This window comes from Tenrec ecaudatus, chromosome 9 (genome assembly GCF_050624435.1).
Source record: "Tenrec ecaudatus isolate mTenEca1 chromosome 9, mTenEca1.hap1, whole genome shotgun sequence".
Classification (NCBI taxonomy): Eukaryota; Metazoa; Chordata; class Mammalia; order Afrosoricida; family Tenrecidae; genus Tenrec; species Tenrec ecaudatus.
The window spans coordinates 162,535,098-162,548,875 of NC_134538.1; the positions used below are offsets into that span (position 1 = coordinate 162,535,098).

At 52.3% G+C, this 13,778-nt stretch overlaps 1 protein-coding gene across 1 annotated transcript in view; it reads left to right on the forward strand.

Moving 5' to 3' along the window:
• Window positions 1-13,778, forward strand: part of CNTNAP2 (contactin associated protein 2) — a 973,876-nt gene that overhangs the window by 297,674 nt on the left and 662,424 nt on the right. The window lies entirely within an intron of this gene.

Genomic DNA, 13,778 nt, shown 5'->3' on the forward strand with positions numbered 1-13,778 from the left:
AACTGATACAATGCCACCTAGCAGCAGTGTAACAAGGGCTTGCCCGGCAGTCCAGAAATACCACCTGGCGTCTCTAAGAACACCGTGGAGAAGAAGCAGATGGACACTGATAAGAAAAGCTGGCCATCAGTCTATTGGTAGAAAGGACGACAAAGGAGTAAAAGCAGAATTTTCACAAAGACACTGAAGCTCAGAGGGCAGGAAGGTGCTGGTTCCTGCTCCTTCGCCCACAGAGCCGCCCGAGGTCAACCCAGGACCCATCCACACCCCAAAATCACGGGTCACACTGCTGCTCAACAGTGACACATTACAAACTTGATTGCAGGGGCCCTCAAATTACGGCCCACGGGCCACATATGGCCCACCGAGGACGTTTATCCAGCACACCGGGTGTTTTGGCTGCCACTGCCTGTCCTGCTAAGCAGCCGACTCGTCCAATGTGCATAGGAATTTGTTCATAGTTTTTTAAACTATAGTCCGGCCCTCTAACGGTCTGAGGGACAGTGAACTGGCCCCCTGTTTAAAACGTGTGAGGAGCCCTGTTTGAAACCTTCAGGTCAATAAGATTGTAAAACACACCTGTCTTGTATCTGCACCCTTGTGGTCAAAAGGCATTTGCTTGTCCGCGTTCACAGGGATTATAGAAATGGTCTCTGATCACTTGCTCACTCTCATGGCAATGATCACCTGAGTTGTCTCCAGATTTGGTCTACTCTGAAACAATCGCTGGAAACGGGTGTGACAAATGTGGACCGAGGAAGGGATGGTACCACGGCAGCGCTGTGTATGTTCGGCGCTCATCCGGACCGGGACAGCGTTTCTGGGGTGGTTGTAGCCATTCAAGGTCTCACGGCAATGCATCGACATTCCTGTAGCTCTCTAAATCCACTAACATTTGCTAGCTTCTCCTTGAACACGTTAGCCATCCTGGTGGGCGTTGCTTTTTGATTCATGCCCGCTGAAATGCTCCATTTTCTGATTTCTACAGATGTTATGCTGTCACATGGGCATCCTCATTTAGAAATGGTTATTGAAAAAGTCACCCATGTTTCCATTTGTCTCCTAATTGACTTGAATATGTGTGTTTGTTTTCCTTTCTATTTTTGCTGCCAATTCCTTGCCGGTGTTCTTTTCATCCCCGTGATGGCATTTGGACATGCATCTGATTTTTGACGTAGTTTCCTTTCAATGGTGGAGCCCCGGACCACGTGTTGGGCTGCTATCCACAACATCAGCAGTTTAAGCCCAGAGGAAGATGAGGCTGTCTGTTCTCCCCAAGATTTGCAGCCCCAGAAGCCCTTAGGGACGGTCTGTGTGGTAGGGTCCCTGCACGTTGGAGTGGACTCGAGGTACAGTTGCTGCTGTTTCTTTTCTTTCAAGACAGCACTTTCAGAGCCCAGGCCGTTGATGAGGCCGCTCCAGAAGGGCGGCCTGACCTGTGCTCCACACTCAGGTGTCCTTAAGCATGACAGAGTGGCAAGCTGCTTCAGAAAAGACAAGGTGTTTTGGTGGGCCCCAGGTGTGGGCAGCCACACGGCAGGGGAGCAGCACTTGAATCCAAGGTGGAGTCCGTCTGCAGCAGGTGTCGGTGCCTCTGGGGGCGGGGCCGGGCCCGGGGGACCAGCGAGTCTGCAGGTACAAGCTGAGGAGATGAGTGTTGGCAAGCATCACCATTTGACGTTCCAAAGGCTCTGGCTAATTCCCGGCTGCTAGGTTTCATCCCTTTAGAATTGAATTTCTTTTTCCAGCTATCGCGAGTCCCAAACTCTTTTTTTTCAGAAGTGAGAAAACTCAGATCTGGCGAGAAAATGCTATTTTCTGGGGCTGGGAGCTGCTCCATGGAAAGCAGGGTAGGAGACACCTCAGAATGACGAAAGACCTTGTCGATCACCAGTGTCACCTTGACTGAGATGACCGCCTGGCTCCAGCTAAGCTCTCATTTTGGCTACGTTCTTAAGCAGCTCGAGAATCCAGGCTCTTCTTGGTTTTGATGCACTGCTCAGGATAACGGGAAGTCATACTCGGCCATCTGAAAAATAAGCCCCCTTCTATTTTTACCTGGGAGAGCCCAATGTCAGTCATCCTCGCCAGAGTCCTGAAGTTCCAGAGAGGCAGTGCTTGGTCTTTTCTGGTATCACATAAGTCAGGTTCTAAGGTCAAGGTCAAGTAATAGTGTGTCTTAAAAATGATGAATAAGTTTCCTCTCAGCCATTCATTCTTTCTCTCCGTGTCTTTCTGCTGATCCTATCTATTATACGGAAAGCTGTCTGTGTGTTTCAGCACTTTCTCTCTCTCTGAGTTCAATCTTGGCAAAGAGTGTGAAACCAGGTCCATCCATGTTCATACAAACCCCAATTTCCATATAAATCTCATATTTCTATAGAGCTATTAAAATGATCCTGAGGCGGGCAGGGCAATGACCACACAGCTACCGGTCCTTCCTCTTGGAGCTGGTTGTGTTATGTGATATTGCAAAGCTCATGCAGATGGGATTACATCACAGCTCTGGAAGAGAGCTATTACCTGGATCTCTGCAGAAGGGACAGGGCAGGTTTCCTAGACAGAAGAGCAGGGAGCCATGTGCCTATAGATCTGAGACTGGAGGGGTACGGCCTCAGGCCAACAGATGCAGGAGGAGGCAGTGGGGCAGGTTCTCCCGGAGCCTCCACTGTCTCCTTGCCCAGCAGTCTCCTTACCTTCAGCCCAGGAGAAAGTCATACGGCACCGTTGACCTCCAGCGCCGTACACGAACAAATCCTGCAGCAGGAGGAGGCTAACACAAGGATTTAAATCATCTTCAAAACTTTGAAAACAGACTGTAGTATTATTGAAAGAAATGTTCTAGAGGGACCCTAGGCATCAGCCAAATGGGTCGGCGAAGCACCTGAAGTGTAATGGAGGGGCGTGCGAGGATGAATTTACAATCTGACGTAAGGAGTCCTGGGGCTGCAGTGGTCGACCATTGGCAGGTGGTGGAGCTGTGGGAGGAGGAGTGGTGGGCTTCCGTGCCATCGGGGAAGCCCTGTGGAACAGCTCTGCTCTGTCTCACAGGGTGATTGTGACTCAGAGTCGACATGGCACACTGGGTCCCTTAAGGAGCCCTGGTTGCTTGGTGGTTTCATCACTCAGGTCGACGCAAAAAGGCCCGTGGTCAGAGGAGTAGCTTCGCTTCAGAGGCCACTGTGCCCGTCTGTTTCCGAAAGCCTGTCCCATAGGGCCGCCATGAGTTGCATGCTCCTCAGTGCAGCATGTTGAGTAGGATTTCTTTGGGATTATTTTCATTTGAATTTCAGTAGCCACAGGGGGCTAGTTGGCCACCATATGGAAACCGGCACCTCCTAGAATCTAAATACCTCTGTCTCGGTCTCCCCCTGGCTTCTCCTTCATAATCTAAGCAGCCCAATTGAAGACATCCCTTCCTCCACTGTTCCTTCATTCTTGCTTTTAAGCCCCAGCCTGTGGTGCGTTGCCATTGCATCATCCTGATGATTCCACACTGTCAGTCTCTCCTGGCTAGCCACCTCCTAACCACACCAAATGCCCTGGGTGCAACATTGCTCATCTGGCCACTTTGGAAGAAAGAAAATAACATTCACCTCTTTTCCAAATATGCACACACGTGCCTACATAGACACTTACAGGAAGAGAAAGATCATGCTGAGCCTATTTGTCATGGATTGATCTCAGTGGACCTCTCCTGGGCACGGTGAGGGAGGGGTGGGTCTGCGGGAGGATGGAGGTGTCTCTTCAGATGGGCGAAGCCTTTCGCCACCATCTGCCATCAGAGATGGGGAGCAGCAGGGGCCCTGGGAAGGGAGCTGGAGCAACCATAGACTCTCTCATCTTCCTGGGAGCCCAAAGGGGCCTCAGTTGAGAGGCGTCTTAGGCGTATAGCTCAGGGGTAGAGGTGAGCATCAGTTACATTGAAGTCTACTGGAGGGAGAAGTCTCTGCTGTTGGGAATGGGAACCTGGGGCCCCTTCTGGCATGAGGGCCTCCTTTGTGCTGTCCATCCACAACCAATGGGTGTTGAGGGTGGTTATCAGGGCTAGGAAATTGACTCTGACCCTGCCTAGGAGAGATGTGCCAGGTGTGTGGAAGGTGGCCATTGGGGCTAGGATGGGGGGTAAAGTGCAGTTGCAGGTGCCGCCAAAGCTCTGTGGTCAATCCAACGTGCATCCCAGTGCCCAGGTGTCAGAATGTGTTTTCAGTTTATCGGCCAACCCTGCTGTTGGGTACCCTCCCATTCAGTTGACACAAGCTGTCATTGTCATAAACACCAGAGATATAGATAGGACCTCCCCAGGGCAGACTCAGGGGGCCCCTCCTGGAGCCTTGCTGGCCCACTCCCAGGCAAGCCCAAGGGCCAGAGGTCAACATCAGTGCCCCACAACTGCCAATGGAAGGCTCAACATCATCTTCAGAAACCATTCCCAGGCAACAGAGATGTCGTAATGAGCCAACCTCTCCAAGAACCAGCTCAGCCCTCCCAGTGAAAGAGGCTAGTCTTCTCCCTGTGATGACCATCCACTTGGCTCTGTCATGAGCCTAGCTGGTCACCACCACAGAGGATGACAGGTGGCACAGTGGTGGGCTGCAGCTAACAGAGAAGCCCACCAGTTCTAGTCTGTCAACCCCTCTGGGAGAAGAACCCTGGTAGCCCATCCTGTCACACCCTTGGCCTTGGGGACCCCGTGGCAGTGTGGTCACTGTGAGTCAGAGGTGTCTTCATGGAACCCACCAGCGGCCGCCACACCATCCCCTAGACAAACCACAGCGGGCAGTCAGAGACCTGAGAGACTTGTTCCAGGAGAAGTTGGGGTGTGGCTGCACCTCATCTTTTTCAGGCTGCACATGGCAGGTCTGCACCCTCCCATGGAGCCATGCATGCCCAGCTCTCCCCAGGGGTCTGCCCGAGTGGATGGACCACTCTGGGCAGGACGTCTGTTTACATCTGTTGACCTGGGCTGAAAAGAAAGGAGCCTTCTGGAGTTCAGTCCATGTGCTCTTCTTCAACCCGCTGGATTGCTTTGAATGGGCCTGGTCATTATCACCCGCACTGCCTTCCGCTCAGCTCTGACTCACGGCGACCCTGAGAGGCAGGCAGAACTGCCCTTGTGGGTTTCCAGGACCTTAACTCTTTATAGGAGGAGAACGGAGGGTAGTCTGTCCACGCATCTTTGGGGCACCCTGCCTACCAGCTTTGGGAAGGAGGTTCTTGCCCACCTCTGTTCTCCAAGAGCAGTGGGCCGGGTGGGGAGACAGGCAGTAGGCAGGCTCAGTCCTCTGTGGTGGCAGAGCACTGGGGGAGCCACCTCTCCTGGGTCAGGGATGGGTGACATGTTGCCTACCACTCAGAGAAGAGTTTGAACGTAGGAGGAAGGCAAGGGGCACACTGGCGAGAAAAGGCTTTTGTGGAGATATGAAAGGAAGTGGGGCCGTGACTTCCCATGCCAGCCGGAACCACCACAGGATGTCTGGTGGACGGAGAATCTTGGTGGAGCCTCGTGGGTCAGAACACAATGACAGGCCTTCTGTGGCCGGCTTTGGGAAACCAACCATCCCGTAAATAGCCTCGTTCGTAAGCACTGTGCCACCACTGCCCCATGTACGGGAAGATGCCATGGAGTGGGGTTAGCACAGAGATGACTCGGGGGTGGGGTGTGTGAATATACTGTGACACAGCTTCATCCGCCCATGAGCACTGGCCAGCTTCTGCTCTTTGTGAAGAGCTTCACGGAGTTTCGCTCTACAACACAAGTCTGATCCAGCCACCCCTGTGCTTAAGGCCCTTCCACAAGACTCACTGTATGGAAAGCCTGTGCTTTGGGCTTGACATGTGGGTGCCCTCCACCCTCAGTAGCTGCCTCTGCACTCGGGTCCACCAGCTCCCAAGTCTTAACCACCTCCGCCCCTGCTCCCCCTCAGGGGTGTCTACCCTCCTCAGTCTTTACCAGACCAAGAGCTCTTACCTGCTAAGACCCAGGTGAGCCGTGGTCTAGTAGAAGAAGTTTTCCCTGCCTCTCGAGAATGATCCATGAGCCACACCTGACTTCTTTCTCCCCATTGCACCCTAAAAATGCTTCCAAAGGGACGCCTACTCTGAGGGGTCCAAGAGCAGACTGTAAGGTATCGTAGGGGTGAAGGGATGCCACCTTATGCTTGGGACATCATCGAATTGCATGTGCCCTCGACACGATCAGCGTTCGCTGAGGTGAGCTGGTGCTGGTTGTGAATGAAGGAACCCAGTGCTTCCCTCAGCGGACACACATCCCTCTGCAGCTGAACCGGCCGGACTAGGTCCCACCACCCCGTGCTGGGAGAAGGGAAGAGAGGAGCCCTGTGGGTGGTGGTACACACAGTGTCACACACTGCTACCCTTCAAAACCACCAGCCACTCCTCGGGTGAAAGAGGGGGCTTTCCACTTTGGGAATGCGTTTCAGCCTTGAAAACCCACAGAGGCAGTTAGTTTGACCCTGTCTGGTGGGGTTGCTGGGACTCTGTATTCACTCTGCGGCCGTGAGTTTGGTGTGGGAGGGACAGGTAGGGCTGCCGACTGCAAGCTCGGCGACTGGGATACCCCAAATGAGAGTTTCAGCTCCGGCAAAGATTATTACCCCGCTGAGACCCAAATGGGGCACATCTCCTCTGTCCCAGAAGATGGTCATGAGTGAGTGTGGACTCCGGGGTGGGCTGTGGGGTTGACGGCTTCAATCCTGACTCATGGAGACCCTACTGAGAGCAGAAGGGAACTGCCCCTGGGAGTCTCATCAGGGCAACCTTTCCAAAGATGGCACCAGGCAGGGCAGCGACCCTTCTGTTAGACAGGGGGTGAGGTGGTTAGTTTATTGTGCCAACCTGGCTGATAAACACATGGGGGGTTAATTGAAGGCCGGAGGGATAAATGGCTCAGTGAACCTTGCCTTTTTAGTTCTCAGGTCTCTTGCTTTCTGATGGTCAGACCAGTGTGCAGCTGCCTTAGCCAGTTCCCTGCTTCAGCTGGCAAGGCTCACTTTCTGCAAGACATCCCCAAGGAGAAGTCACATGGGTCTACCCTGATGCAGCTCTGAGCGCTGGAGCAGCTGTGTAGAGACCCTGCCAGGATTGAGATGCTTACACGTTCACTGATTCAGCTTTCCTCCTGCAGTCGGCATCATTACGTGTGTTTTATGAGATGGGGGAGGACTTTGTGGATTGGTGTTGAACATATGGGCTAATGTTGGCCTTGTGGGCTTGGGCAGCACCGAGTTGAGATATTTTCTTGATGTCCACTGAACCTTTATATAAAACTCTCTCTTATACATGAGTTTCTGTGGATTTGTTTCTCTAAAGTACCCAGACTAATACAGGAGGTCTCTGTGAGTTGGAGCTGGCTGGACAGCATCTGACAACCACAACCTCTCCCGACCTGATCACCAGCCTTTCTTGTGAAGAACTCCAGCGCAAAGCCTAACTGCCAAGCGTTACTTGGCATTTGCTCATTGAGCTGTAGGAGCCACCCAGAGAAGTTTAAAATGTGGAAGCAGGTGCTGAACTTAATTCTAATATTAGCTGTTCCAAGGTGTGGTAGTGACATCATCTGTTGTCAGTTTGGGACTTAAGAGTGAAGGGGTGGAGTTTAGCCAATCAGTTTGCGGCTTGATGACCTCATTTGGAGGAGCTAAGGAGATAACTAGCTCACTGGAGGTGGGGCACTGATACACTCCCTGAAAGACATTCCTGTAGAGAAGACACAGGGAGCTATGCTAGAGCACTGGAGGTGAAGGAGCCACATGGAGACCCCTGCCAGCACTGAGATGCTTCCACCATCACTGGATCCACAAGACTTTCCCCACTGGCCTGTGATCTTCCTGTATTCGGTGTTGTTGCATGTGTTGTATGAATCTGAAGAAGAATGTATAGATTGGTATTGGACATATGGGCTAATTAATATTGGACTTATGGACTTGATCTGGACTGGGCTGAGGCATTTTCTCAATATTCCATTGCTCTTGTATATAAAGTTCTTTCTTACACACACATGCTTGTCTCTAGTCCACCCAGACTGACACACGAGGGGCCTATGCAGGGCGAGGAGCACACTCTCTCCCCGTTAGTGTTACTAAGTTTGGGTCTCGCGTGAGTCCCGCACAAGATCATTTCAGATTGCATTCCATGAGGCGCTTCATGGGACATGTACATAAATTGCCTAATTGCTCATCACCATAGAGGAAAGTGCAGCCCTCTTAATAATGAATTGGGGTTTTATACCTACATTAAAACGAACATAAAAGTAGATCAACGTAAAATACACTCACCAGTGATCCAGGCCAAGTTACCCATGGTAAGGAGGCGATTGAAACAGGCCTGTGAGGTTTGTATGTGTCCAAGACACACATCGTCCCTCACTCTGTGTGTAATTACATGTGAAGATAAGCAGAGGGGGTGGCTTTCATGGGATCAAGGGGAAGTCAGAAATATTCATTCTTTGAAGAGAATTGGCACTGATGTTCAAGAGTGGTGAGAACGATTTGGTTTCTTGCAGAGTAGCTTGTCTTTCTGACCGAAGTTAGTATAGTTGTTATTTTTAAAAGGAGGGGAGAGAAGAAGGGAGGGGAGAGGCAGTACTTTGCCTGTGTGTGCCGGCGTGGCTCCCCTGGCGATCAGGCTGCATCTGATAGTCCATCTGGGAGGCAGTCAGGGATGGACTAGGTGGTGACACTGCCAGATCAGATCACCCCCAACCACCGCCACCCTGCCTCCCCCGATCAACAATTGAAAGGCATGGGAGCGACCCACCCCTACGGGGAAAGGTAACTGGACTCTCCATCTAATCCACTGAGGCCCAGCCAAGGTCAGCGTGTGCTCAGAGACAAGCTCAGGAGGCAGGGAGAGATGGACAGAAGGACAAACAGACACCAGGCCCCAGGGAGTAAGTGTGGAGACACTGCTACATTCGGGGAGCTGAACCGAGGTGAGGAAACCAAATGGGTGAACAGTGTTGAACAGGAAACGATGGCCCCCCCAGGCCCCTTCACCCCAATTGCAAGGAAAAATAAACCCCAGGAGCTCCCATCCTGTCGTCTGACCTCGCTCGACAGGTCCTCTGCTCAGGGCACCCAGACCCAGGGGCCATTGGAGGGCAGCGTGTGCCCTGAACGGTCGCGTCACCATGGAGAGGTGGAGCCCATTCTCATGGCTCCTGAAGGGACTTTCTCCTGAGGCTGTTTAATGTGAAAGCCTGACAAAGAAGGCAGAGGGGCGAGAGGCGTGGAATGAAGACCGTGTCATAAATCAGGCCATGCTGCGAACTTGAAGGTAGGGACTGCTGGAACCACAGGGACAATGGCCCTGGCCACCCTTCCCGCCTGGGGATGAACCCACCCCACGGAGACATTTCAGCCAAAATGTCGATCATTCTGTCAGGGGGGCATTGACACTGGCCAGGTCCCCACTCAGCATTGCCACCACGTGGGATCCAAAGGGCAGCATTTGCCCATAGACAGCATTCAGAAAGGTAAGGGGGCAGGGGGACCGAGACAGTAGTCACAGGGAGGACGGGCAGTGCTGGGTGATGGCCCTTTGAGGAGGTGGCCATGAAGGAGACAAAGCCACGCAGCTTCGCACTGCTGGTGTGGACCTAATGACCTGCTCCCCGAGCCTTCATCAATCTACAATAAAAATGTAAAAAATAGTAAAAGGGTAAAGGGTGCATCTGAAACAAGAGAGGGTGCAGCTGTTGATAACAATCCCGGGTCCAAATTCCTTGTCATGAATGTATTTTCCAGGAGAGGAAGAGATGTTACCAAGGCACGCGGCGTGGTGAGGATTTGTTGAGGACAGGAATGAACCACCAGCGGGGCCCGTGCCTCCGCATGGCCTGTAAACAAAGCTTGTGGTTCATACAGAGAGGACCCAGCAGAGACGCTGATGGAGCTGGAGCTCTGAGCAGGTCCCCGAGGCTCCTGGCTGGGTCCTTGGGGTCACGAAGGAGAAGCCAGCTCGAGTGCCTGAGCTGCACACAGGTGCTCACGGCAAGCCCCGGAGATGTGCGTAAGAAGCAACACCGCAGTTTCCATCCTGGAAGGCTGGGGTTCCTCCTCATCCGCCTCCCACCTTCTTCATGAGCTCTGTGGCAGTGAGTTTGGGGTTTCCTCCTCACCCACAAGCGCTTTGGAGAAGGGGAAACATGTGAGCCTTCAAAAAGTCCCAAAATCATCCCCGATCTCCTGACTCCCCTGTACCGTGAGCGTTGTGAAGTCCCTCTTACTGCCGCGTGTGTCCTCCTGAGGGCATGTGGAGTGGCACTGCCAGGAAAGGGACTCCAGTCGCCCCAGGGGTTCAGCATTAGGTAGCTGAACAGAAAGACTGGTGGTTCAAGCCGAGGTCCCACTCTGTGGAAGAGCAATGAGGCCGTCAGCTTCCCTTCTTCAGGCCGAAAGCCCTGGAAACCCTATGGCGCATTACACCATGTACTGTGGGGTGCGTCCCAGTGAGGTGCCTTGGGCCCACCCCAGGGCTCCCTGGGAGACGGTTGAGCAGCTCCTTCTGTAGCATGACCACCGAGAAGCACCGCAGGGAAGTTCTCCTCTGTCGGACGGGCTCGCCAGATGCAGAGCCTAAACCCAAACCGAGTTGATGCCAACTGGGAGTGACCCTGTAGGGCAGGGTAGAACTGCCCCTGTGGGTTTCTGAGACTTTAACTCCTCATGGGAGTAGAAAGCCTCACCTTCTGCCAAGAAGGGGCTGGTGGTTTGGAACCACTGACCTTGCAGCTAGCAGCACAGCTTGTAAGCACTCCACCCCTGGGGCTCCTGCTGCAGAATCCAGGGACCACAGCACACAAGGAACACACTGGGACCTCTCCTCCCCCCTGTGAGATTTCTCTGAAGGAGATCCATGAGCACATGCCCCACCGACAGCTCTGCCCCACCAGGACTGTGCGTCTGCAGGTCCCTGCTCACCCCAGGACCTTCTGCAGAGAGCCCAGCCCCCCCCCCCACCCGTGCATCCCCTAACTGCCTTTATATGCAGGTGACCCGGATTTATGTCAGGTGGTCTGCGGGACATTAAAGGCAATGGTTAGTTATATGGACTGCCAGCACTCCGTTTATGGCCCCTGTTTAAGGGGAGGAGAGCGGAAGTGTGTATGCACTGCAAACATGCACTAAGAGGTTCTTTTATTAGCTTTTATTCTTGAGTTGTTAGCCTTAATTATCACCTACTTAAATGAGCTTGGCGGGGAGGGAAGAACAGATATGTAAGGGGCTGATTATCCCCCTCGTGAATCGAAAGTAACAATATAGTAAAAAATAATTAATATACTGACTTATCACATTCCAAGCAACCCAAGGTACAAAGTCAAAGCCCACTCATTGCCATGGGCTTGGCTCTGACCCCTCCCCCCACCCCTGGCTCCCTGCTCCCCAGATTTTAACCCTTCACGGGGGCAGACATCCTCCCCTTCCCCCTGACCCTGGAAGGAGCTCTGAAGCTGTGAACTTTTATGGAATCAGACGGCCTCATCTTCCACAGATCAGCTGGCACCATTATCGGTTCACAGTTGGCAGTTCAACAATTCCCCAACCGTGCCCCCGGGACTCCTTGCTCCAGGGTGATGCCCCGTAAATGAAGAAAGGACATTGTTCATCATTCAAAAGCACACAGGACTCCATCTGAAGCATGTGCCTCTCAACTGTACGTGGAGGAATGGCAGAAACACTGCCTCTTGGGTTTGCGTACACTCAGGAAAACAGAAAAATGAATGAACTGGTCATAATAAAATATTGAATGATTCATTTGTTAGAAGACCATCAGACCCTTTATCCAGAGACATGCCAACAATTTCACAACTTTCATTTTGAATTGTTCTGTCATATTTCAAGCTTCTTAGAATACTTCTAAGAACTCTGCGCTGCCTTCCCCTCAGGTATCGGTAGCATGTCCGCATGCTCACAGCGGCAGGCAGCAGCCTCGTTCTCTGTCCACGCGTGCCGTGGCGGACCGGGAGGGAGACGTAGCCAGCTGACCACTCTTCCATTGCTCACTGACTCTCTGGAGGAAAGTTGCCCAGGGAAAGGGATGCAGGAGACGTGGACCCTTCTTCTTATAAATGAGCTAGGGCTCTGCCTGCCGTGAACCGGTTAGAGGCAGTCCTTGGTGTAGAGCCATTCGTGCTCCATCTGTTTCCTGGGAAGCTCTCGCTGCTATTCAGTCAGCTCTGACTCAAGAGTGACCCTGTAAGACAGGAAGAGTTGCACCTGTGGGCTCCCAAGACTGTAACTCTTTGTGGGAATAAATGTCTCATCTTTCTCCCATGGGGTGGCCGGTGGTTTCCAGCTGCTGACCCTGCCGTCAGCAGCCCAGTGCGTTCTTCACTGTACCACACGGGCACCCGTTTCGGTGTTTGGAGCTGGTCGCCCCGACTTTAGGTTACTCACTGACTATCAATCCCGGGGACCCTGGGAGACCGTGCACCATTGCCTGTGAGGGTCGCCCCTGCTCCGTGCATGCTGACGGCCACAGATTTCTCCCAGGGAGACAGGGCTGATTACTGTGGTTCATTGCCTTCCTGTGGCTTCTGACCGAGACCCCGCGTGTCAGGGGTGGGATTCACCCAATGAGCACCAGTTCGGCAGAGCTGACCCCTCAGTCCTTGTTGAGTTCGGCGGACTGGTTGTTGAGTGGTTCTTGTAATCAGGGTTCTCTCTAAGGTGGGCCTTGCTCAGTCCACTTCAGTGTGGAAATCACACATCTATATTCCTTGCTTGTGCATTCATCTGCGCAACAGCATGTTCTAAATGCTCAGAAACGTTCATTCCATCCATAGGTAGAAAAAATTAGATGGGACTATGCTGGTGATGGTCCTTTATTTCATAAAACTCATTATACTTTTGACGAAATACTACATTTTTATCCTCTTGTATGTATTACTCCAGGCAACAAACCTAGGGAGAAAAGGTGTCAAACGATCAGAGGGTGACACGATGTCACTTGCTTCAGCCTCTCATTACACCCCCAAGCCCCGGAGGTGCCGTGAGGGAATGACGCAGTTCCTGAAAGTGCTCAGACAGCTCAAACTGTCGTCAGAGCAACCGCTGTAGGTTCAAGCTGCGACCTCCTTGACAGGCTAGACTCCACCCCTGTGCATGTGGACAGAAGATTATGGAACTGCCCCCAAAAGCCTTATGAAGTATGATCTTCAAGAAGTCAGACCTTCATGAAATCACATCGTCCTGAAATCACATCTTCACGGAATCGAATCACAAGGCCTGTCGCCTGCAGGCTTCTAGATGGATATTAAATTAGCTGTCTTTAGATGGGTCCTTGCTGTTGTGTCCTCTGGAGTTGATTAGGACTCATACCAGATTACAACGATCCAGGAGCTCCCTAAGCTGTGACCATTGCTGTAACAGATCCTCAGTCCTTTCTCCCTTTGAGATCCTGGGTGGTTTTGAACCATTGACCTTTGGATCAATAGCCAATCACTTAGCCATAGTGGCACCAGGATCCTTTGTATCACTACGGCTGCTGGTCCCGTCAACATCTACTCCCAGATGCTTCCAAAAGACCATTTGATTTCCCTGTGAATGAACGAAGAAAAACATACACTTCAAACTTTCCTAGGAAGATTAATTTGGAAGGTACTTGGAAGGCCAGCAGTCTTGTGAGCAGTGGGCATAGCCATTAGAAATGAGTTAGACTTGAGTGTGAGTTAACCACAGCCAAACTGGTCCTCGTGTCCCTAGCACAGTGACTAAGTTCATACGGCTCTTCTAGCCACCGTCGTTGAGTTGACT